The 27,075-nt window shown below is 39.9% G+C and overlaps 1 protein-coding gene and 1 pseudogene across 6 annotated transcripts in view; both read right to left on the bottom strand.

Moving 5' to 3' along the window:
* The window catches only part of ssbp2b (single stranded DNA binding protein 2b), a 384,828-nt gene that overhangs the window by 126,303 nt on the left and 231,450 nt on the right, over nt 1-27,075 (bottom strand). The window lies entirely within an intron of this gene.
* LOC140493114 (ATP synthase F(0) complex subunit C2, mitochondrial pseudogene) lies at nt 14,300-15,185 on the bottom strand (annotated as a pseudogene).

Below are 27,075 nucleotides of genomic sequence, written 5' to 3'. Positions count from 1 at the left end.
TATTGAAGCTTTCTCTCCATGTGATGTGCAGAATCTTAGGTAGTGAAAGTTGTCCAATTTATATCACCCTTTTGCTGTTCTCTTCCATGCCTCATTAGTGTAGATTGCAATTTACATAACTACATGTTGACAGGACATATAGAATCACTGTTTCATGCAAAGTTTCCGCCAAAGCCAACACATCCATCCAAATGGATGTAACCAACATTACATTTGACCTGTTGATTATTTGTGCACCATTTCATGACATTTTAATGATGCATGTACATGTACCTCCAGGTCCTGTTTCTAGCTTTCCAACATTAAACTACTTCAGACAGCTTAGGTCCAGAATGGGTATTTTCCTATACACTTCTGTACATATTTGTTTTCTTCATTTACAAGCTACAAGTGTCTGCAAATGTTGTCAATGAAAAATGGAAAACGGGAATCTAGTGATTGGAGAACTTCCTTTGCCTGTGTATACAGATGACAAAGTGATTATAAAGCAGAAAAGCTAGCACTGAATTTGGCATTTAAATTCAGTATCCCAGACACATAGCTATTGGTAATGTTGAGACACGCTGATGTAATAACCTGTTCGAAAACATGTCAAAGCTATGATGCTGAAGGTTAAATTACATGCAAGTAGAGGACTATAAAAGCATGCACAATCTATAGGGAAGCGGAAATACTGTCTGATCCATATCATTCCAGTTTAAATCATGAATCTGAAAACCTTCTGAGCACTATATCATCAAAACATCTAAAAGGGAGCAAACCATCATCACATCAATATATTATTGTCATGTGGTGTAATTTTAATGTTTTATGTAAACTACATCCAGTTTTGGAATGAGGGAGGATATTAAAGCCTCCCTCATTCCAAAACTGGATGTATTTTATATATCTGAAATCAGTTGACTTGCTGACCCATGGGTTTTACAAAATCCATGGGCAGAATCTTCTCACAGCAGTGAGGTTGTTGGAGGAAGGACAGAAAACGAGCGATAATTCCTCGAGGGTGGGATGGCTTACCAAATGGCTACCAGCCAGTTAGTTTTACATGGCCAAAGAGCACATCAAATCACACAGCAGTGATGGGTAGGACAATTTTGACCTTCCATTACCCCAGGTGAAGATCAAGCCACCATTTTAAAGGGAACCAGATGGACACACATTCCTTGTATGCAGGAGCATCAAACATTGACTCTCTGAATGATCACTGTTTGATTGAAACTGCAAAATCTTCTGAACTCCCCTCCCCCCCCCACCCCTCACCACCACCACCACCTCCGAACCCACCAGATGACTTCAAATGCTGCTACAGCTTGCTACTTCACTCTAGACCTCTGGGAGATAAGGAGATCCTGTTTCTCAAGGATGGCAGTCCTTCAGGGTAGTTAAAAGGATTGGAAACGTAAATGATTTCAGATCTCTGGAAAAAGAAGAATTGCTGAATCATATCAATACATTGAAGCAATATCACTACTGCACAAAGATAGCAAGTACCAATATATCAGGTAGTAAGGGCAGTGGAGGATGAAAGCGGTATTGCAGGTAAAGCAGAAGAAACCTTTGCAATTCCCAAATTGTCCTTCCCACCCCACAATACCTTGCTACTCCACGCCACCCCCCCCAGTGATCCCATGACCTCCAGCAGGTCAGGTTGGCAAGGGTACATCTGCTCCCACCAAGAGACATTCAAGTAGGCTGGAGCCCTCTAGGCCTACATCAGACAGTGGTTGCCAAGGTTAAGGCAACACGACATCTGTTATGAATATTGGGGCTTCACTTAAGTATGGGATTAGTTAAAAAAAGAAATTGTAATGGCATAAAAATTACTGGGGTATCTAATCATTGCATGTATGATATTCATTTTCAATACAGGTCTGCTTTAACTTTCATATATGTCATACTTTAGTTATGCTGCAATATTTTCATGTAGCTAAGATATTGCACTTAATTTGAGATGAGTTTTGGATAATGTCAGTCTATGGGTGACAACTGCGGTCCCATAATCATTTTTACCTACTTCAATATCAAAGTTGCATAAATGTTCCAGTGTTCTCCCTTTGGTCCTCACAACAGATTGTTGGCCTGCCAATTCCCTTCCTCATTACTTCATTCAACAGCAACTCTCCTTCAATCAATACATCCTTTTCTCCATCTAAAAACCTTAGTGGGATGTTGTTTGATTGAAACTTGTGTCAAGCAGCAATGCTACTGCATAACCATTCCTCATTCTTCTGTTGCCCTCGGACCAACTCTCTCCCAGTCACCCTTTAACTATCTCCTTTCAGATGCTTTTTCTTCCCTCTGGGTCAGATCTATTATCATCCTCATGTCCACACATCTCTCATCATCTTCATTCCTTTACTGTATGATTCTGTGATCTTCTCCCATACAACCATAAGATACCCAACCATGACCCTGGAACTTTCAAAGATCTGAAGCTCATTCCCATCCCCAAGACTGTTCCCTCCACTCTTCAATACCCTCAGTTCAAGCTTGAGCACCCTGCCATTGACAGCACCAATCCTTCCCTTTAGGACCATCTATCTCTCTCTTGACTATCCTTGCTCAGAAAGTCCCCTATCCTCCAACAACAGAGTCACATCTTTTTTTCTTAAATTCATTCACAGGATGAGGACATCATAGCATAGGCTAGCATTTATTGCCCTTCCCCGGAGGGCAGTTAAGAGTCAATCACTTTGCTATAGGTTTGGAATCACGTGCAGGCCAGACAAGGCAAGACCATAAGACATAGGAGTGGAAGTAAGGCCATTCGCCCATCAAGTCCACTCTGCTATTCAATCATGGCTGATGGGCATTTCAATGTCACTTCCCTGCACTTTCCCCATAGCCCTTCATTTCTTGTGATATCAAGAATTTATCAATCTCTGCCTTGAAGACATTTAACCTCCTGGCCTCCACTGCACTCCATGGCAATGAAGTCCACAGGTCCACCACTCTCTGATTGAAGAAATGTCTCCTCAATTCTGTTCTAAATTGACCCCCTCTAAGGCTGTGCCCGTGGGTCTTAGTATCGCAGCCTAACGGAAACAACTTCCCAGCGTCCACCCTTTCTAAGACATGCATTATCTTGTAAGTTTCTATTAGATCTTCCCTCAATCTTCTAAACTCCAATGAATACAATCCCAGGATCTTCAGCCGTTCATCATACATTAGGCCTACCATACCAAAGATCATTTGTGTGAATCTCCACTGGATATGCCCTAGTGCCAGTATGTCCTTCCTGAGGTGTGGGGCCAAATATTGGACACAGTATTCTAAATGGGGCCTAACTAGACCTTTATAAAGTCTCAGTAGCACATCGCTGCTTTTACATCCCAATCCCCTTGAGATAAATGACAACATTACATTTGCTTTCTTAACCTGGACCCAACCTGCAAGTCAACCTTTAGATATCCCTGGACTAGCACTCCCAGATCCCATTGTACTTTGGTTTTATGAATTTTCTCACTGTTTAGAAAATAGTCCATGCCTGTATTCTTTTTTTTGAAGTGCAAGGCCTCACATTTGCTTAAGTTGAATTTCAAGAGCCATTTCTTGCACCACTCTCCTAAACTGTCTAAATATTTTTGCAGCCTCCCCACCACCTCAGAACTACCTGCCTGTTCGCCTAACTTCATATCATTGGCAAACCTCGCCAGAATGCCCCCAATCCCCTCATCCAGGTCATTAATACATAAAATGAACAGCTGCGGCCCCAACACTGAACTCTGTGGGACACCACTTGTCACTAGCTGCCTTTCTAAAAATGAACCCTTTACCCCAACTCTCTACCTTCTGTCAGACAGCCAATCCTCAATCCATGCCAGCAGCTCACCTCGACCACCTTACTCAGCAGCCTCCCGTGAGGCACATTGTCAAAGATAACATCCACTGCGTATCCCTGGTGAAACCTACTTGTTACCTCTTCAAAGGATTCTAACAGGTTTATCAGGCATGACCTTCCTTACTAAATCCATGCTGACTTATTCTAATCCGACCCTGCACTTCCAAGAATTTAGAAATCTCATCCTTAATGATGGATGCTAGAATTTTACCTACGACCGAGGTTAGGCTAATCGGCTGATAATTTGCCATTTTCTACAACAGCAATTTTCTAATCACCTGGGACTTTCCCTGATTCCAGTGATTTTTGAAAGATTACAAACCAATGCCTCTGCTAATTATTCAGCCACTCCCTCAGAACTCTAGGATGTAACCCAGCTGAACCAGGAGATTTGTCCATTTTTTTTTAAATTTAGCTTTTCTAGCACTTTCTCTTTTGTAATGGCTACCATACTCGACTCTGCCCCTTGACTCTTCTTAATTGTTGGGATATTACTCATGTCTTCCTCTGTGAAGACTGACACAAAGTATTGATTAAATTCTTCAGCTATTTCCTTATCTCCCATCACTAGCCTTCCTGTGTCAATTTGAAGTGGCCCAATGTCTACTTTTGCCTCTTGTTTGTTTCTTATGTATTGAAAGAACCTTTTACTATCATTTCTAATATTACTGGCTTACCTTCATATTTGATCGTCTCCTTCCTTATTTCTCTCTTCGTTATCCTCTATTTTTGTAGTCGTCCCAATCTTGATTTCCCAGTGTTCTTGTTCACTTTACAGGCTCTCCCTTTTTCTATGTCAGCCATAGCGGTCTAATGCCCCCCCGACAATCTTTCTTTTCTTGGGATGAACCTCTGTACTGTGTTCTCAATTATACCCAGAGACTCCTGCCGTTGTTGTTCTACTAGGTAAAAACAATGACTGCAGATGCTGGAAACCAAATACTGGATTAGTGGTGCTGGAAGAGCACAGCAGTTCAGGCAGCATTCAACGAGCAGCGAAATCGACGTTTCGGGCAAAAGCCCTTCATCAGGAATAAAGGCAGTGAGCCTGAAGCGTGGAGAGATAAGCTAGAGGAGGGTGGGGGTGGAGAGAGAGTAGCATAGAGTACAATGGGTGAGTGGGGGAGGAGATGAAGGTGATAGGTCAAGGAGGAGAGGGTGGAGTGGATAGGTGGAAAAGAAGATAGGCAGGTCGGACAAGTCAAAGAGACAGTGCTGAGCTGGAAGTTTGAAACTAGGATGAGGTGGGGGAAGGGGAAATGAGGAAGCTGTTGAAGTCCACATTGATGCCCTGGGGTTGAAGTGTTCCGAGGCGGAAGATGAGGCATTCTTCCTCCAGGCGTCTGGTGGTGAGGGAGCGGCGGTGAAGGAGGCCCAGGACCTCCATGTCCTCGGCAGAGTGGGAGGGGGAGTTGAAATGTTGGGCCATGGGGCGGTTTGGTTGATTGGTGCGGGTGTCTCGGAGATGTTCCCTAAAGTGCTCTGCTAGGAGGCGCCCAGTCTCCCCAATGTAGAGGAGACCACATCGGGAGCAACGGATACAATAAATGATATTAGTGGATGTGCAGGTAAAACTTTGATGGATGTGGAAGGCTCCTTTAGGGCCTTGGATAGAGGTGAGGGAGGAGTTGGGGGCACAGGTTTTACAGTTCCTGCGGTGGCAGGGGAAAGTGCCAGAATGGGAGGGTGGGTCGTAGGGGGGTGTGGACCTGACCAGGTAGTCACGGAGGGAACGGTCTTTGCGGAAGGTGGAAAGGGGTGGGGAGGGAAATATATCCCTGGTGGTGGGGTCTTTTTGGAGGTGGCGGAAATGTCGGCAGACGCTTCAGGCTCACTGCCTTTATTCCTGATGAAGGGCTTTTGCCCGAAACGTCGATTTCGCTGCTCGTTGGATGCTGCCTGAACTGCTGTGCTCTTCCAGCACCACTAATCCAGTAGTTGTTGTTCTACTGTCTTCCCTGCTAGTCTCTGCTTCCAGTTGATTTTCATCAGTTCCTCTCTCATGCCCCTTTAGTTATCTTTATTTAACTGTAACACCATTGCATCCAATTTTGCCTTCTCTCTTTCAAACTGCAGATTGAACTTTACCATTTCATGATCGCTGCCTCTGAAGTGTTCCCTTACTTTAAGATCTTTTATAAAGCCTGGCTCATTACACAGCACTAAGTCCAGAATAGCCTGCTCCCTTGTGGGCTCCATCACAAGCTATTCCAAAAAGCCATCCTGTAAGCATTCCATGAATTCCCTTTCTTTGGATCCACCGGCAAAACGATTCACTGAGTCCATTTGCATATTGAAGTGCCCCATGATCACCGTGACCTTGCATTTCTGACATGCCCCATCTATATCCTGGTACATCTTGCACCTCTGGTCCTGACCACTGTTGGGAAGTCTGTCACATAACTCAAAGGAAAGTAGTTTCCTTCCCTCAAGGAGACAGTGCTGAGCTGGAAGTTTGAAACTAGGATGAGGTGGGGGAAGGGGAAATGAGGAAGCTGTTGAAGTCCACATTGATGCCCTGGGGTTGAAGTGTTCCGAGGCGGAAGATGAGGCGTTCTTCCTCCAGGTGTCTGGTGGTGAGGGAGCGGCGGTGAAGGAGGCCCAGGACCTCCATGTCCTCGGCAAAGTGGGAGGGGAAGTTGAAATGACCCAGATGGATTTTTCCGACAATTGACAATGGATTCATGATCATCACTAGTCTCTGTTTTTCCAGATATTTAGTGAATTCAATTTCTACCATCTACTTTGGTGGGATTCGAACCTCAGTCCCTGGAGCATTGCCTCAATCTCTGGATTAACAGTCCAACAATAATGCCACTAGGCCATTGCCTACACTTACAATAATAATAATAATCAATAACAGTAGCCCTTTAGTTCCTCTGTACATTCCTACACCCTCACCTTCTCTTCCTGTGTAGGGTAGGCTTCCCCTCATTGCTTCAGACACCAGATTCCCCCTTTCTTCAGACAGCATGACAAATTGCCTAATGCCTGCTGCTACCCAATCTGAATCATTGTTACAGAACAATGCTTTTCAAAGAGAAAAAGCAACAGCTAATCTATCTGACTCTTGAAAGTCGATCACTTCACCTATTGCATGACACTCAGATGCAGTTGAGAATCTGAAGTTTTTTTTGCTTTTTAGGAAACACAAGGGACTTCCCAACACTTGCTATCAGTACACTCAAGATGCTTCCAACATCCAACAACTTAATCCTGTAGTTCTATCCCACCACTGGGAAGTCTCCCACACAATTAAGTTCTATTGCTCACCAAGCATCAGGCTCCTGGGGGTAGTGCAAGGTTTAGACTCATTGAACAAAAAAGAATGAGAGAGAACAGAAACAGGCTGAAATTTTAGCTTTAACACCATGGTTTTCATAAGTTTAAATTAACACTAATAATTTGAATCTTACAATTATTTTTAATACTCGTTACATCATGTGACAATTTCAGCACCCAAGACATGGCAAATGGTTATTGGAAACTAAGCAAGTTATTTATTCTTGTACTGTGTACATGCAGAAGGATCTAAGCACAATTCCAGAGACTTAAGCACAAACTCTTGGTTGATACTCAGTACTGTACTGAAACAGGTACGGCCTTTCAGGTTAAATTTTAAATGGAGGTACTTACCCTTCCTTGCCTTCTCACTTGAGAATAAAAAAGACTATGACTGTCTTGGAGTAGGGGAGTTGTACTGATATATTGGCTTCGTCCTCAAATCATTTATCACATTATTGTTAATGGAACCTTGTACACACATTCCCACTGTAGAAGAGTTCCCGGTATCAGAACCAAATGCAGATTCTGACCTTAATGATTTCAGAGTGCTATCATTAGTGCAATCTTCCTTTAAACGCCCAATCAACTGTCTATCTCAGACAGCTAATCAATTAGAGATGGCAGCTAGAGTCTGTAGGCAGGATGACCAATCAGATAACTGAAAACTATGGGCAGTCAGCATTACCTTGGAAGAGGTGGGTGGTGTGGATGTTGAAAAGAGGTAGTGAGGCTGCCTCAAGATGGAAGCATTGTCTGAAGAATGAAAACAATTAGTTTTTTAAGAAGTTACCTCTGTTTGCAGGCCATCAATATGGAGGATTTTTATGGGAGAAATGGTTACAAAGGTGAGAACTTCAGATAAAGACAGATTAGAGAAGTTGGGAACATTACTGCAGATGCTGGCACGCCTACCGAAAATTAAAAATGCTCTGATGAAGACTCATCCAGAAACGTTAGTTTGCTCTCTCTCCACAGATGCTGCCTGACCAATGTAATTTCCAGTATTTTTTGTTTCGAGTAGTTGGGATTGTTTTCCCTGGAGAAAAGGCTGAGGAGTGATTTCAAAAACATTTTCAAATTCATGAAGAGTTTGGAGCTGATACAGACACATGGGTATTTTGCAAACAGGAGGACAGGATTTCCCAAGGATCAGTACCAGGATCATTTAGTTTAGTGCCCAAAACATGTGAGAAAAGAAATGGTCTGAGTAGTTAAGAATAAGAAAACTGTCAATCAGCACAGACAGCAAACTGGATGCAGAAATGAACCAACATTCAATGTAATAATTCGTTCAGAATTACAGCTTCATAATGTTACCTGTGTTTAATGTTTATATTGAATTAACTGCGGCATCTTGGAAGCATTTAATTTAAAATGCAACAGCTTGGCAAAGTTAGCGCTTTTAATTTAACACAGCAGACTAATACATCAATGGCATAAGACCAGATAACCCAATCTCGCCAGGTAGCAGCCTAATTGCCCCCTGCTCAACATTTTAAACTTCCTCTACAGACAACTGGTTCAGATCTTTGGGTTCGACAAAGAAAACAGGAATTATACACTCTGTTTAAATGTATACGCTTCTTTCACCCTCACACCATTTTCTGGCATGAACTTTGACAATTCAAATCATCACAATCACTTTGAATTCCTTTCTGAATGGGGTTAGAACACAATTAAACAGTTGTTTTCAAACTTCTCCTGCTTGGACTTTCTATTTTTTGATTTTAGATTTAGAACTCTAATTGGCATCATATTGATGCTCAGGCCTCAGTTCAATCCATCTTACAAGAAACAAGCTGCCTATCGACAGAACCCAAGTGAAAATTTTGCAGTCCTTAGTTAAGTGAGAATCCCATCAGAGATTAAGATTTGTTTTTTCTTTATTTACCTTTCTGTCTTGTTTGTTCTCTCTCATAATTAAATTTTTCTTTCACTCTGTAAATGTTTCTATCTGCGCCTGATTGGAATCTACTTTACTACTGGAGTGTTTATATTTCTGAGGCTTTCATCCACAAGTTTGCCTTAAAATAATACACTTTCAATATTTCAAGTAAATTTGACTGGAAATATTTCTGAAAATAAACCACACCATTCTCTTCAATTCAGACATTTTTATTGTATTAAAATAATGAGTTAATGGGCATTAGTCTCTGGATTTTTTCTCTCTTCTACATTTGCCACTCAGAATTGAAAGTAAATTCTGGCTTTACACTATATTATAATTCCTAAAAATGATGACATTTACTGTATGTGACGTAAAATTACCAGTTGATTTTAGCAGCAACATTTCTCCCCTTTCTTTCGCAAAACTTCATAACTGAAGCAATTATAGATCAAACAAAAAACAGTGACTGTTTAAAGCATTCAAGAACAGACTGAACAGAAATTTCACTTTTAACACAAGTTGCAGACAACAAAAATAATTCTGTGTGTATATTATTTCCAAACTGGCTCAATAAATATCCATTTTGCTAACTCATCATTCCATGATCAAGTGAATCTAATGCTGTGGAATAGAAATTAGTATAATTTAAAAATGTTGTTTTCCCAGATCTAAGTCTTACTCAGAAATGCACATTTCTTTTGCTTTCATTGTAAACACGATTAATGAAAACACACTTGTTTAAATTTGCTTTGGTTTATAACAAGTTATAAACATCAATTGTTAATATAACCTCATCTATCTGCAGAACTCCATGAACAAGGTTATCTTCTGACCTCATTTCCAATCCATAACATGGCCTGATTTCACACTAGTTTCAGTTCATCTGCTGCTGAAACCCTTGTTCTTGTTTTTGTCATCTCTAACATGACAAATACAACACACACTAACTGGTGTCTTACATTCTACCCTCCACAAACTCAAGGTAATCCAACACTGCTGTCCATGTCTTAAATTGCATAAAGGTGTATTCACCTATCACCCGTGTTTATTTGACCTACAGCAGATTCCATCAAGCAATATCTTGATTTTCACTATCAAATCCCTCTGTATTTCTGTAATCCTCTCCAGTCCTCCAAACCATTGAAAAATCTGCATGCCCATATTTACTATCTCTTTTTGGGTAGCCACAATTTTTATTGCTCTAGTTTATATTTAGTTTTCTCATCCCGAAGCTCCAGAATATCCCTTACTATTCTCCATTTACTTTAAAATGCTCCTTAGATTTTTGGCAAAGCTTATAACTCCATGCTCAGCTATAATTGAAAGGTGGAGCAGGCTTCATAGGATAAGAAATTTGACCATTCAGCCTATGTCTTGTGTGTTATGGCCTTATGAGGGAGCTCAGCGCACCAAAGCAAAAAAACAGATATTGAAAACACTATGGGCCCTGACATCATTCCAGCAATCATACTATAACTCTAACTAAGCTGTTCCAGCAACTATAAAACTGGCATCTATCTGGCACTACTGAAAATTAGCCAGGCACATTCTCTTCAAAAAAGGACAAACCCAAATCAGTCAATACTAACAGACTATTCTTGATCATCGGCAAAGTCATGAAAGGGGTTGTTAGCCATGCTTTCAAGCAGCATTGGCAAAGGAATAAAAGCTCACTGATGCTCAGTTTGGGTCAACAATGCAGGCCCTCTCATTAAAGTCTTGGATCAAATATGGACAAAAGAGCTTAAAACCAGAGATGACAGTGACTGTCCTTACAGTAAGGCCATACTTGATTGAATGGGCATCAAGGAGCCCTAGCAAAACTGGAGTCAATTGGAATCGGGAACACTTTCCACTGGTTGGTCATATTTGATGAAAAGGAAGATGATTGTGGTTATTTGTAGTCAGTTATCTCAATTCCAAGGCACCTGTGCAACAGTTCTTTCGGCCCAACCATCTTTGTCTGCTTCATCAATACTCTTTCTCAGATAATGAAGCAGTCCATATCCAAATGCAACTTAGATAAAATCCCGGCTTGGTCTGAAAAGTGGCAAGTAATGTTTATGCTACACAAATATCCAACAAGAACCATCTCAAACAAGATAAAATCTAACCACTGTTCCTTGACATTCAACAACACTATCATTGCTGAATCTCCACCATGCACCCCCACCCTCCAACCCACTCCACTATCAACATCATGGAGATTACCACTATGTGGGAACAGCTGTATAAATACAATGGTTACAAGAGCAGGTCAGAGACTAGAGACGTTGCAAGAAGTAACTCACCTTCTGACTTCCTGAATCTTGTTCACCATTTACAAGGCGTAAGTCAGAAATGTGATTGAATACTCCCCACCTATCTGGATGAGAGTAACTCCAATAACATTCAAGAAACTTGATACCCTCCAGGACAAAGCAGTCCTCTTGGGTTGGCACCACATTCACAAATACTCACTCCATCCAACACTGACATTCAGAAGCAGCAGTGTGAACCAGCTACAAGCTGCAGAAATTCACCAAGGCTCTTCAGATAGCACCTTGCAAATGTGCAACCACTTCAATCTAAAAGGACCAGAGCAGCAAATAAATTGGAACATCACTATCTGCAAGACTCCCCGCACCAAAGCCACTCACTATCTGCATTGCTTCACTGTCTTTCGGTCAATACTCTGGATATCCATCCCTGCCAGAATTTATGATCAATCTACACCAAGTGACTGTACCACTTCAAGAAGGCAGCTCACTACCAATTTCTCAAGGGCAACTAGGAATGGGCAAGCATTGCCTATATCCCATGAGTCAATGATAAATAAAAAGAGTTTGCTTCCAAGTCACACACCATCCTGACTTTAAACTTTATTGTCGTTTCTTCACTAGCACTGATCAAAGGCCTTGCCTTCCCTCCCTTACAATACATTGGATCTACCTATACTACATGGACTGCAGCAATGCAAGATGGCAGCTCACCACCACCTTCTCAAGGACAATTAGCAATAGGCAATAAATGTTGGGCGAGCTAGCAATGCTTACATCCTATGAATGAATAACAAAGCAAGTTACCTTTTTAAGACTCATTATTCAGTAGTATTATTCATTTATATAGCAACTTGAATGCAGTAAAATGTCTAAAATGTTACACAAAAACTACTTTATAATTCTTTACCATTTATTTGGCTTTGGAAAAACATTGGATTTAAATTATTTTAGGTGCAAAGCACATTCAACAAATTAAGAAATATAACTGGATCCCTTAACTAAAGCAGATTACGGAAGTTAAATGAGCATAGAAACAAAATGTATTATTATGCTTTTTTAAAAATTATCATTTATAATATAAGCAGAAGTATGCCTTTCAGCCCATTGAGTCTGCTCCACCATTCAATAAGATCGTGGTTGATCTGATAATCCTCAACTCCAGATTCCTGCCATTTCCCTACAATTCTTGATTCCTTTGCTGATTAAAAATCCAGACCTTGAATACACTGAACAAGCCAGTCTTGATAGCCCTCACAGCAAAAACTTTCAAAAATACCCTCTGAGATAAGAAATTCCTCCTCATTTCTATCTTAAATGTGTGACCTCTTATTCTGAGATTATACTGTCAACGGGGGTGGTACCAGGGAACTGGAGAGTGCCGAATGTTGTGCCCCTGTTCAAAAAAGGGAATTAGGATAACCCCGGGAATTACAGGCCAGTTAGTCTTACTTCGGTGGTAGGCAAAGTAATGGAAAGGGTACTGAGGGATAGGATTTATGAGTATCTGGAAAGACACTGCTTGATTAGGGACAGCCAGCACGGATTTGAGGGGGTTAGGTCTTGCCTTACAAGTCTTATTGAATTCTTTGAGGTGGTGATCAAACATGTGAATGAGGGTCAAGCAGTGGATGTAGTATGCATGGATTTTAGTAAGGCATTTGATAAAGTTCCCCATGGTAGGCTTATGCGGAAAGTCAGGAGGCATGGGATAGTGGGAAATTTGGCCAGTTGGATAGAGAACTGGCCAACCAGTCAAAGTCAGAGAGTGATGGTGGATGGTAAATATTCAGCCTGGAGCCCAGTTACAAGTGGAGTTCCGTAGGGATCAGTTCTGGGTCCTCTGCTGTCTGTAATTTTTATTAATGACTTAGAAGAGGGAGTCCAAGGGTGGGTCAATAAATTTGCAGATGATACAAAGATTGGTGGAGTTGTGGACAGTGGGGAGGGCTGTTGTCAGCTGCAAAGGGACTTAGATATGATACAGAGCTGGGCTGAGGAGTGGCAGATGGAGTTCAACCCTGTCAAGTGTGAGGTTGTCCATTTTGGAAGGACAAATAAGAATGCGGAATGCAGGGCTAACGGTAGGGTTCTTAGTAAGGTGGAGAAGCAGAGGGATCTTGGGGTCTATGTTCATAGCTCTTTGAAAGTTGCCACTCAGGTGGGTAGAGCTTGTAAGGAGGCATATGGTGTATTCGTGTTCATTAGCGGAGGGATTGAATTCAAGAGTCGTGAGGTGATGTTGCAGCTGTACAAGACCTTAGTACTCCAAATGTGGCCTTACCGTGTGCAGTTCTGGTTGCCTTACTTTAGGAAAGATGTGGAAGCTTTGGAGAGGGTGCAGAGGAGATTTACCAGGATGTCGCCTGGAATGGAGAATAGGTCGTACGAGGATAGATTGAGAATGCTAGGCCTTTTCTCATTGGAATGGCGAAGGATGAGGGTGACTTGATAGAGGTTTATAAGATGATCAGGGGAATAGATAGAGTAGACAGTCAGAGACTTTTTCCCCGGGTACAACAGTGTTACAAGGGGACATAAATTTAAGGTGAAGGCTGGAAGGTATGGGGGAGATGTCAGGGGTAGGTTCTTTACCCAGGGAGTGGTGGGGGCATGGAATGCGCTGCCTGTGGGAGTGGCAGAGTCAGAATCATTGGTGACCTTTAAGTGGCAATTGGATAGGTACATGGATAGGTGCTTAAGCTAGGACAAATGTTCGGCACAACATTGTGGGCTGAAGGGCCTGTTCTGTGCTGTATTGTTCTTTGTTCTATGTTCTACCCTCCGGTCCTGGACTAATGGGAAACAACCTTTCCAAATCCACCTGTCAAGCCCCCTAAGAACCTTGTAAGTTCAAATTTTTTTATTGTTTCACCATTTTATTTAGTGACCACTATTAAATCTGAACTCTGATACAAAAGGATTTTTTTTTAAGTCCTCTTAATATTTCATGGTGATAGAGGTCAAAAGCACTCCCCACAATAATCTAGTCTTCCCTCGCCACCTCTCAGATTCTCCCACAGGAATTTACACGGCAAAGAGGGGCAGGAAGGCAATCATCAGACAGAAGGGACCCATAACTTTAGACAGGGCAAATCCCAAGACTGCATAAAAGAAAAGGTGCCATTTCACGGAAGGGTTCCTGACATTGGCAATAATATCAAATACCCTCCCAATACCAGCACCAGGGTCAGCCATGCCGCCAGTAGCAGCACTAATACCAATGAGCAGCAACAGTATTGATATCCCTGGAGGTGATACTGATCTTGAGGTCCTACTGTTCAGTACTGGTGTATTTCATGATGTGGGGAAGAGCTTTGCTTGTTCATTTCTGATCTCTGGTCTGCTCAAGACTGAGTTTGATATCGGCCCAAGGGATGTCCTCAAAGTGCTGCCAAACACAGCAGGGCTGGAGACAAACTTAGCACAAGCGTACATCGTGATTTACATTTTCTCCTTACAAGTCACCCTGTATATTTTAATAAGGTCTCATCTCGTTCTCCTAAGTTACAATGAATACAAGCACAACCTACTCAATCTCTCTTCATAAGCCAGTTCCCCTATACCTGCTATCAGCTAAGTGAACTTTCTTTGGACTGCCTTCACTGTCAGCGTATATTTCTTCAGATAACAAGTTCAACACTGTCACAGTATTCCAGCTGTGGTGTGACAACTGCCTTGTATAGTTTTAGAAAAATGTACGTAGCTTTACACTCCATTTCCTTTGGATTGAATTGAATTTGTATTTTGACACTGAAGTTCAAATTTATGATAATCAAGCTTTGTGGACCATCAAAAGCAGTGTTACCAGTATTACATAAAAGTTTTCTTTTAAGGTTTTAGTATAAATGGATATCCAAGTAGATAATTCATCCCAACAGGTTTTTTGTTTGCATTTTTTATGCATTTAATTTTGTCCTAGATCTACCCATAGACTTCCCTGTTAATCTGTGACAGTGCTGAAAGTCTCAACTTCCTTTGTGACTTAGTGAGCCTAATTTAGTTATCAACATGCATTTTACTAAAAAAAGTTGTGATTTGATATTTGCCAATTATAACAACCAGTATTCTTAAAATTTGTTCCAAGTGCTTTACAAATACGTATACTTTGTAAAAGTGTGTGCACATATTAATCTTGTAGTAAAGTATCCTTGTTCTTGTTTTCATTATAGAAGCAGGCTCGTTTTTACAGCTGAATGTATAATCATGTCTACAACTATGCAGGAAGTAAAAAAATAATACAATTCTCAGGAAGGAAGTTACTGCATTCCCTTTGCCATTGTCATTAGAACACGTCCTGAATAACCCAGGATCCCATTAATGCATGGAGAATGAAGTATGCAATGTTTCCCATAATCTGCAGAAAGAGAAAGCCAAGCTGATGTAATTAAATATTTCGTACTTTTTGTTGATTAATTTCAAGGTTTTAAATGCATTCTACACAAAAGAATTCATTACATTGTAATAGCACTTCAGCTTCTGGTTACCAATCATGAAAAACAGCATTGTGCAATTTCAAATGTTGGAATTATTACTCTATTTTTACAAAAATTGTTGTTTCTGCAATGCAACTAACTTTTGCCTTTTTCGGGACAGCAGATGCAACAACATACCATTAACAATATAAGTATCCACTCCAGCCTCATTTTCTGAACATTTTTTCGAAGTAGTAGATGCATTGCCGGCAATCTTTTGTGATTCTGTAGACTGGAACTATGGAGTGGATGATGACTAATGTAACTACACTATTTAAAAATGAAGGTAGAGAGAAATCAGGGAATTACTGAGCAGTTAGCCTGACATCTGAACTACAGAAAATGCTCGAACTCATTATAAAAGATTAACAGAAGAACACTTGTAAAGGGCTAGGCAGAGATTGCATGGGTTTACAAAAGGGAAATCACATTTGACAAACCTACTGCAATTTTTGAGGACGTAACTAATAGAGTTGATAAAGGGGAATCACTGGATGTGATTTACTTGGATTTGCAGAAGGTTTTCAATAAGATCCATTCAGGGATTAGCATGTAAATTTACAGTGCATGGAATTAAGGGTTAGTGGACTGAAATGGACAAAGAACTGACTGGCAGACAGGAAACAAAGTAGGAATATATGGGTCATTTTCTATGTGGCAACCAGAGATTAGTTGGGTACCACAGGATCAGCGTTTAGATTCCAGGCAACTACAATATATATTAATGGTTTAGATGAGGGAACTAAATGTAGTATCTCCAAGTTTGCAGATGTCACAAAATTGGGTGGGAGGATGAATTGTGAGGAAGCTGCAAAGATGCTTAAGTTTGATGTGGGCAAGTTGAGTTAGTGGGCAAGTGCATGGTAGATCATTATCTGAATGATGATACATTGGGAAAAAGGCAGGTGCAGCGACACTTGGGTGTACTTGCACACCAGTTGTTGAAAATAAGCAAGCAAATGCAGCAGGGGAGAAAGAGGTAAATGATATGCTGGCCTTCATAGTGAAAGAATTCAAACACAGGAGCAGGAATATCTTGCTGCAACTGTACAAGGCCTTGGTGAGACTACACCTGGAGTCCTGAGTGCAGCATTGATCTCCTTACCTAAGGAAAGATGTTCTACCTCATGACGGAGCGCAACAAAGGTTTGATTCTTGAGTAACATATGAAGAAATACTGGACTGGTTAGAACTATATTCACTGAAGTTCAGAAGAATTTGTGTGGTGGGGGGGTGGGGGGGGGGGGTAGAGGAATTGCATAAAAATCTGTAAAATTGTAACAAGACTACACAGGGTAAATATAGGGAGGATGTTTCCAATTAAAAAGAGTCTAGAACAGGCGTCACTGTTTAAAGATACTGGATACGCCATTTAAGACTGAGATGAAGAGAAATTTATTCACCCTGGAAGTGGCAATTCTGTTGAATCCTCTGCCACAGAAAGCAGTTGAGACCATAACATTGAGTGTTCTGAAAAAGATGTACTATTCAGGGATCAACATATGGGGTGAATGCAGGAACAGAACACAGTGTAGGATCATTAGCTATGATCATATTGGTTTGCAGAAAAGACCCAAAAGGCTGTAACTACTTTCTACGTTTCTGTATTTCACATATTTAGTGCCATATATTGCCATTTTTGCATGATACAACTAATTTAGAATAAACACCATCAGTATTAAAACAAAATCAATGTTACTCCCTTTCAAAACTTAATCAAGTGTAGCAATAATGTTATTTTGTTATACACTTTTAAAAATTCAGCGTAAGGAATTCAGAAGAGATTTGGCATTAGTTATTGAAATAGAAAATAAATGGAATTTCCTCTGAAGGAAGTCCTTTGGGATACACACCTTTTGATTTTACAGACAATCTAACTGGTGGGTTTGGGACCCCAGGGGTGTGAAGGACCCTTAGTTTTAATTAGGGATATCCATGGAAGGAACTGAATAATGGAATAATAACTGAATAATGAAGGAACTGAATTTTACAACTGAATAATGGTAAATGATATGCAGGAGGCAAACATGTTGAGTCTCAGTATGAGATTTATACCGTAATAAATACACCAACATTATGAACATAAACACAAAAACTGGAGAGTCAATGTCAATAGCCTCAAATTTATTTTCTAACAATGACTTTCTGCAGTAAAGCTTGGAGCGTATGACGATTCAAAATAAGTTATACTGTGTCGTTTTTTCAAACAGTTTGGCAATAAAACGATCAACACAAACACATTAATTAGTAATGTCAGAGATCGTATCTTGTACAATGCCTAAAAACAAATAAAAAGGCTAAAACAGGTTATGGTTTTTGTGATCGTTTTTTTCTCTTTGGCTGGAAATGCATTATGAAAATATTAATGTCTTATCCCATTCTAAAATATGCAAGATTCATGCCGTGTTCATAATGCTCTATTAAATATGGAAGGACAACTTAGCAGAAATTGTGGTCACAGTAGAGAACACAAAATCAACAGATTGCTTTGGTATATTGTAATGTATCATACAAATGAAATACTAAATAAAGCAAGGGTTAACTCTGCACTCAATCACTTTTCTCCCAAAGGACTTAAGACAACTTTTACATTCTATAATACTTTTTCTTCTTGCATGCGATAGGGAGGAGGATGAAGGTGGGGTTGGACAAAGATTGTAGTCATTTCCTTTGCTTTGTAGATCCTAATCATTATTGATGTTCAAACTGAACAACAGACAAAAGTCAAACTTCCAGTTTGTTGAAGCTCATTTATCAAGCCAGAAAAAGCTACTTGCTACTCATAGCCAAAACCAATTAGCCTTGGGCTACAAGACCTTATAAATCCCACCAAACATTACTGTGTACAATGAAGCAACTTGTACATTATTGAAAAGGAAACCTTCTAGTGGGTTTAACTGCACTTTGAGGCATGCCTGGATTAGTGCCAAAACTACTAGTTCTCTCAGACCACATTTTGTTTATGACAACCATATGCAAACAGCAAAGAAATCTGCAATGATACATGTTTCTGTTCAGCAGCCATTTCACATGTTTTACAACAATGACAAGTCGGGAAAAAAAAGAGGAAATGTGGTTCATTTCAAACATTTACACCCTAGTAAATTCTAGCATAATTTATGTTTCTATTAAACAGTGAACAAATTTATGGTATCTCTCCATCTTCATTGATGTGCAAAATAGCTGATAAGTATGATAGTTATTTTGCAGAATATTTATTTTATTGACAGTGGGACACAATTGTTTCGTTTTTAGGGAGAAGGAGGAAAATTGGAATCACTTCCATTTGCCTCAAATCACAATACAGCTGTTTCTCAAGTGAGTCACACATTTTACCCAAATAATAATGGTTTTGCTATGGAAATTACAAGCTTTTTGGCCATGATTTGGAGATGCTGGTGTTGGACTGGGGTATACAAAGTTAAAAATCACACAACACCAGGTTATAGTCCAATAGGCTTAACTAGAAGCACACTAGCTTTTGGAGCGCCGCTCCTTCATCACCTCTCCGAAAACTAGTGTGATTCCAATTAAACCTGTTGGACTATACCCTGGTGTTGTGTGATTTTTAAGCCTTTTGGCAACTGCATTTTTTTTTAAGAATTAACTTATGCATATTGCTCATTCCATCAATTCTAATTATGAATTGAGATTTATTAGAGCTTCTACCTAATGTTAAATGAACTGCATTTTGTATTTCAATAATTAAAAATTCTCTAAACAATTATTCAAATGAAATTTGAACATTATTAAATTTTTGCTTTCTGAAAACAGTTATTTCAGCTGAAAGTTGCATTTCTTAAGATGACCAAATTTGTTTAAAGTTAAAAATCACACACCGGCATCTCCAAATCATGACCAAGTTTGTTGCATTTGTAGCGGAAAACTATTAAGAGATGTTCATTTGTTCTTTGCTGTCATAACCAATACAAGGGAAAATAATGATAAGATTTGCTTTATACGTTAAAGCTCATTGGTCGAGTCGTCGGTGGGCAAATAATTTCCTTCCTTTGCAGTGATTATAGATGAGCAAGAGGAAACAACCCACCTAATTTTGGGACTACCTCATGAGGGCAATGGCATTAATGAGAAGTGGTATTTTTAACATTTCACCTTTTATAACTGTTTTCATAATTTTTACTAGGTCACTATGATTATATTATTTCTTGCTTCAACTGGCTTTTTTCTTTTCTCTCAGCCTTTAAAATACAGTAAGCTGTGGTTAGAAACTCTCTCATCATCGCAAGACCTCTACCAAAAGAAGCCCTTTCTCATAAGAAACCACATAAACAATCTTTTGTAATAGAACTGGAGTCAAAATATGTATTTTTGAATGATAACAGAACACAGCAATGTAGAGAGATACATATAAAATAATGTCATCTCTTTATATCATGCCTTAATTTTGTAATTTTAAAGTAAATTCTGAAATCTCAGTACAAAATCTTATAAAAATATGTGGGCTAATGTAGTAATGATTGTTGACTATGACTTTCTACAATTAATCATTCATTGAATAACCTACAAACAATTACGTGAATCTTGTTGAAAATCCACTGTTACACAATCAATGTAGCTAGGTCCTTTCCGCAGGTCTCACTAATTCCAACTTCTCTTCTGGTTATCCTAAGCTTCAGAGTAACTATCACAGTTGACCGAAGTCAGAAGGTCGGATCATTCTTCTTGCAAAACTGTGCACACAACCTAAATTAAGAGAAAATTTATACCTTCGAGATATGTAAAGTATTTGGCCATTGTAGGAATTAAAGGTTTAGTAAATTTAATTTATAGCTATAAAGGCATTTATTCAGGAAGAAAATATATGTATGTGTATCACAAACTACTATATAGGATGCACAAATCATTTTTAAAAATAAAGCTGGACTTTCATTCCTCTGCTTATGTCAGACAGAAGTGGGAAGTTTAAAAATAGCAAGTAGAACCCAATTCCAGGATTCCGGACTCCATTCTTATCCTGCAGGATTTTCTTTGAGCCTGGGCATAAGATTATAATTAGCAAGCACGCATACTTCCCTTACATGGTAAAAACAATGACTGCAGATGCTGGAAACCAAATACTGGATTAGTGATGCTGGAAGAGCACAGCAGTTCAGGCAGCATCCAACGAACAGCGAAATCGTTGCTGAAGGGCTTTTGCCCAAAACGTCGATTTCGCTGCTCGTTGGATGCTGCCTGAACTGCTGTGCTCTTCCAGCACCACTAATCCAGTACTTCCCTTACATGCCCCAGTGTGGAGATTGTCAGTTTAGCCTTCCCACCATTTCCATGAAGTCAGGCCAGTTTGTTAGGAGACATGGTTTGCAGAATCTCAGAACAGTGATGAGCCAACAGTCATCTGGGGTAGGGAACTTTTGACAAGTAAGTTTAAAAAGTGTTGACAACTTCATGTGTAATATGTTTTTAATAATAAAATAATAAGTGACTCATAAATTGGCTTACATTTTGAAAGAGTTCAGATGCATTAGAATACTTGATCAAGTGCCCTTCTACTTTCAACATAATTGAGATTAAAATTTTAATTTGTCATTTGGGCACTGTGCTTTAACTTTTACATTGATCTAGAATCCAGATATTTGATAGCTTTGAACGAGATGAACAAATGTTTGACTTAAAGATTTAAAATCAATATAATAAGCTTTTGAATAAAAATGGACTAATGGCCAAGTGTTATAGCAATTTCAATAGCTTTATTATTCTGGACTACGAAGATTTTTTAATGCAGTTATGGAATGAAATTGTTGTGAATGTATGGTTGGGCTCCAAGTCCCACTTACAGATCTAGCTCAAAAGAAGTTGTTTACAGTAATACTAAAGGAATTGTGTGTTTTGTTTTGGTAGCAGTCACATGAGCAGATAATAGGATTAAGGTATTTTAATAACTCTCAAACAAAAAAAACAGAATTTGCCACAAATATAAGGGGTTATGGTGGGAGGTTTGATGGGTGGGGCATTAAATTGGGAAGAGATTGAGGGGGAGTGAGAAGTAAGGACTTGGGTACTGACCAGTCATTTACAGAACCAGACCAATGTTCCAATGAATACAGACAACCATTCTAACCTTCTGATCTTGGCAACCGACCAGTTGGGCTACTTCTAGCCGTGGTGACCTCTCTCCAACCTGCCCCTATCAACGTGATAAAAGAAATAGAGCCATATAGCTGGATTGCAACATTGCAAAACTTGTGATTCCTCCCTTGCAGATGAAAATGTGAGCCCCCATAACATTTATACAAGTTGCAATCCATAGTTGCAGAAGTATAGTACAACCTTGCATTTGCTAACTCACTGATTCTCTATATTGACCTGAATAGTATGTTCAGCCTAAAAGTATGCCCAGCTTCATTTTATCGAATATCATATATCAAATTCCAAAATATTTGCTGTCAGCATAGCATCCTCTTTAATACAGTCAATAATCCAGATCAATCATTAATATAAAACTAATTTAAGATTCCTACTATTTCTCTAATTAGACAATGCAAAATTTGGAGGAGTTGAACTTTCAGCTGTATTTAAGACTTTTTCGAATTTAAACCAAACAATATGATTTTAAACTTTAAAAAGTGAAAGGATTAATCATAATTATTTCTAAGTCAGACAGCCCCTTGTAGTACAAACTTATTCACTGAAAGAAGAGCTCAAAACCTGCATCATGCCTAGCCTCATTTAACAACAATGAGAAAGAAGCTGTTGCTATGGTAACTGGTCAAATAGTTTGCAATCCCTATAGTCTATGGTCATACACAAGAATCAAATTATGCTTGTGTCCATTCGTTACATCAATAACAATTTTTAAGTTGATGACAATTTTTTATTGAATTTGAACATTTTTTTAAAAAAAGACTTGCTTGTGTTCAGTGTTGACGGCTGAGATTAAAATTTCCGTGGGATATTATGACATAACATGATGATATTCCACACTACATTAAGCCAATGATTAGTTTATCACAGTGTCAGACTGTCATATATAATCCAATTCTTCATCAATCAAACCGAACTCTGTAACAATTCACAATTTCAATTGAAATTAACAGCAAATCAGCCTTTGCTCATTATAAAGATAAAAATAAAAATAAAAAAAAGGAAAAAATAGAATAATAAAAGTATTGGAAAGGGCAGAAAAAATCAGAAATAATGAAATTCTGATTCAAATATTTATATATAATCTAACCTTTTTGGTATTTGATAATAGACAATGGTCTACAAAAGAAATTGATAGTTGACATATTTGTTTTCATAAATTCTAATAAACTTCAATTTAAGTAAATTATCACAGCATAGATGTAAGTTGATTGAAAAATAGTCACTAATATACTTTTAAAAATTGGTTAGTCTTTACCAAATTGCAGAAAAAATCATTTCAGAGTCAAATAAAACATTTGTTCGTATTCGAAAATAAAATATACCACGGCACCTGAAATTATAAGACAATTGGTTAAAACCAAAAAAAACTTACACTCAAGCATTATAGGATTCTCGAATATTTGAAGTTCCCAGTGAGTTTGTTTTTGCTTGTAAGACAGTATTAAAAATAATGCAAGCAATGCATGGTATTAAGTGAAAGTGTACACTTAAACAATGTAGCTACAAAATAAGTTAGTGGGTTTCAACTTAAAGAAAGAAAAGCTTTAGTAAATTTGCATACATGGCAGTGTACATGAAATAAATCTTTCTTTCATAAGTCTGCAACAACATGCTGCACTATAACAACACCCACATTCCATCCTGAACAATGACTATCCACAAAGTTCTTAGCAGTTAGGCTTTTTTTGTCCAAGTGGCCACTGCTGGCCTCTGGACCATTCAACTTCGACTTTAGAATGCGGAGAGGTTAGGTCACAAAGATGAACTTCAGCATAAAAAAAAACTAAAAGCAAAAACAAAAAAGATGAGCGATCACTGCACACTAGGAAGCACTGTGCTCCAGAGAAAATGTCAAAACAAAAGGTTTTGTCTATCTGTTCTGAATGTAATTAAGAATGTAAAGATTTGAATACAACCTCTATCTTCGATGTTGATCCAAATCTTTGAAACTGGATTAAAACCCCTATTTCTTAACTTTATCAGATAAAACAAAATTCTTAGCACCTGATTTTTCAGGCTAAGCTTCCAAAGGAGGAATCGTCCAATCTCACCAAGTGCAGGATTCCTCAAAGGCAGCAGTGGAGAGAATCTTTGCAGAATCCAGTTCCCGTTTTCACAGCAAAAGCTACTGTACCATGATAAGAGTTTAAATATTCCAAAGGTTCTTTGAAAAGCAATGGACAGAGGTTGTGGAGAAAAAGGGAAATGCCTAAGGTGAAATGGTTTGGAATGTAGGGGGAATGAGATGGATAATTTATCAAGGTTGAGGTCCATTGGTGCGATCAGGTCAGGGGGTTGGTGAGTAGGTTGGGTCAGATCAAATTCAATGGAGGATTAAGGGGTTAGTTGACATGTCAGTTGAGGACTGTCAGTTATCAGTTGTATGTTTATTGAGGAATTAGACATGCTTATAAAGGGTCTGTTTTTCTGAGGAGTGACAATCCCACTCAGATTGCGACTCTCTTCCTTCATTTTTACACAACATAAGAGCTCTGTTTTCCTAAAAGATTCCAGGAGGCACAAAGACGCTTACCTCTATACTGACAGGTTCTTCATAACAGATGGGGAAGGTAGATCATATCTCATTTATCACAGAGGTCAACTGTCATAATAAGTAATTTAAGTCCAGCATCACAGACAACTATTTGGGAGCTCCTATGAAAGGCTAATTAATAGGTTAGGGTGCTGGGATAGTAGGATACCAGGTGGATGGAAGATAGGATGCAAGGTAAGTGTGGTACCCAGTGGATAGAATACCAGTGAACAAGGTAGCAAAGGGTGAGTGTGGAGTGTTTAGGGAAGGTTGGGATGATTTGGAATCAGGCCATGGGGGTTCAGGCCACAAGTATATAACAGGAAGAGGGCATACAGTTCAACAGCATAGCTCGGGAGAGAGAGTAGGATGTCATGGTGGAGGAGAAAGGGGGTTACCGGGTACAATGCTGGAGGGGCGGTTTTCAGGTCTTAGGGACAGAGGCAGTGTCGGGTCACATTCAAGGAGGAGAAATATAGTTGGGGTGGCGTGAGTTAAATTGAGGGGTGGTCAGTTTCATATCTGCTCAGGAGTTAGGCCAGGTTTTTCATAGTCTAAATTTTTCCTAAGCTAACAACTTATTATTTAACAACTACAAAAGCCTCTGAATTTTCCAATTTAAATTGATATTATCAGAGTGTTCCAGAGATAATGCCCAGAAGTGTCCAGATACCCATCAGAATCTTCAATTTTGGACATTTTTTCAGAGTCTGTTATGATAGGAATTCCACAGGGTCCACAGGCAACTCCTACCTACACTTAGGAAACTATTGTCTGGCCATGAAACAATGTAATTTGTCTGACCTTTCCTGATAACTATCCAGGTATGATTTTGAAGAAGTAACAAAGAGGATTGATGAGGGCAGAGCGGTAGATGTGATTTATATGGACTTCAGTAAGGCGTTCGACAAGGTTCCCCATGGGAGACTGATTAGCAAGGTTAGATCTCTCAGAATACAGGGAAAACTAGCCATTTGGATACAAAACTGACTCAAAAGGTAGAAGACAGAGGGTGGTGGTGGAGGGTTATTTTTCAGACTGGAGGCCTGTGACCAGTGGAGTGCCACAAGGATCGGTGCTAGGTCCACTTCTTTTTGTTATTTACATAAATTATTTGGATGTGAGCATAAGAGGTACAGTTAGTAAGTTTGCAGATGACACCAAAATTGGAGGTGTAGTAGACAGCGAAGAGGGTTACCTCAGATTACAACAGGATCTGGACCAAATGGGCCAATGGGCTGAGAAGTGGCAGATGGAGTTTAATTCAGATAAATGCGAGGTGCTGCATTTTGGGAAAGCAAATCTTAGCAGGACTTATACACTTAATGGTAAGGTCCTAGGGAGTGTTACTGAACAAAGAGACCTTGGAGTGCAGGTTCATAGCTCCTTGAAAGTGGAGTCGCAGGTAGATAGGATAGTGAAGGCGGCGTTTGGTATGCTTTCTTTTATTGGTCAGAGTATTGAGTACAGGAGTTGGGAGGTCATGTTGTGGCTGTAAAGGACATTGATGAGGCCACTGTTGAGATATTGTGTGCAATTCTGGTCTCCTTCCTATCGGAAAAAATGTTGTGAAACTTGAAAGGGTTCAGAAAAGATTTACAAGAATGTTGCCAGGGTTGAAGAATTTGAGCAATGGGGAGAGGTTGAACAGGTTGAGGCTGTTTTCCTTGGAGCGTCGGGAGGCTGAGGGGTGACCTTAGAGGTTTACAAAATTATGAAGGGCATGGATAGGATAAATAGACAGTCTTTTCCCTGGGGTTGGGGAATCCAGAACCAGACGGCATAGGTTTAGGGTGAGGGGGGAAAGGTATAAAAGAGGCCTAAGGGGCAACGTTTTCACTCAGAGGGTGGTACGTGTATGGAATGAGCTGCCAGAGGAAATGGTGGAGGCTGGTACAATTGCAACATTTAAAGGCATTTGGATGGGTATATGAATAGGAAGGGTTTGGAGGGACACGGGCTGGGTGCTGGCAGCTGGGACTAGATTGAGTTGGGATATCTGGTCGGCATGGACAGGTTGGACTGAAGAGTCTGTTTTCATGCTGTACATCTCTATGACTCTATGTGAGCTGTAACTCCGAATCAGAGTCATAGGGTTTTATGAAGGATCCTGGGAATTGCTAGGCAATTCTAGTGGAGTTGAAAATGTGTTGCTGGAAAAGCGCAGCAGGTCAGGCAGCATCCAAGGAACAGGAGAGTCGACGTTTCGGGCATCAGCCCTTCTTCAGGAATGAGGAAAGTGTGTCCAGCAGGCTAAGATAAAAGGTAGGGAGGAGGGACTTGGGGGAGGGGTTTTGGGAATGCGATAGGTGGAGGGAGGTCAAGGTGAGGGTGATAGGCCAGAGTGGGGTGGGGACGGAGAGGTCAGGAAGAAGATTGCAGGTTCGGAAGGCGGTGCTGAGTTCAAGGGATTTGACTGAGACAAGGTGGGGGGAGGGGAAATGAGGAAACTGGAGAAATCTGAGTTCATCCCTTGTGGTTGGAGGGTTCCCAGGCGGAAGATGAGGCGCTCTTCCTCCAACTGTCGTGTTGCCATGGTCTGGCAATGGAGGAGTCCAAGGACCTGCATGTCCTTGGTGGAGTGGGAGGGGGAGTTGAAGTGTTGGGCTACGGGGTGGTTGGGTTGGACACACTTTCCTCATTCCTGAAGAAGGGCTGATGCCCGAAACGTCGATTCTCCTGTTCCTTGG

The sequence above is a fragment of the Chiloscyllium punctatum genome, chromosome 2 (assembly GCF_047496795.1).
Source record: "Chiloscyllium punctatum isolate Juve2018m chromosome 2, sChiPun1.3, whole genome shotgun sequence".
NCBI lineage: Eukaryota > Metazoa > Chordata > Chondrichthyes > Orectolobiformes > Hemiscylliidae > Chiloscyllium > Chiloscyllium punctatum.
This window is presented reverse-complemented; position numbering and strand designations above follow the sequence as displayed.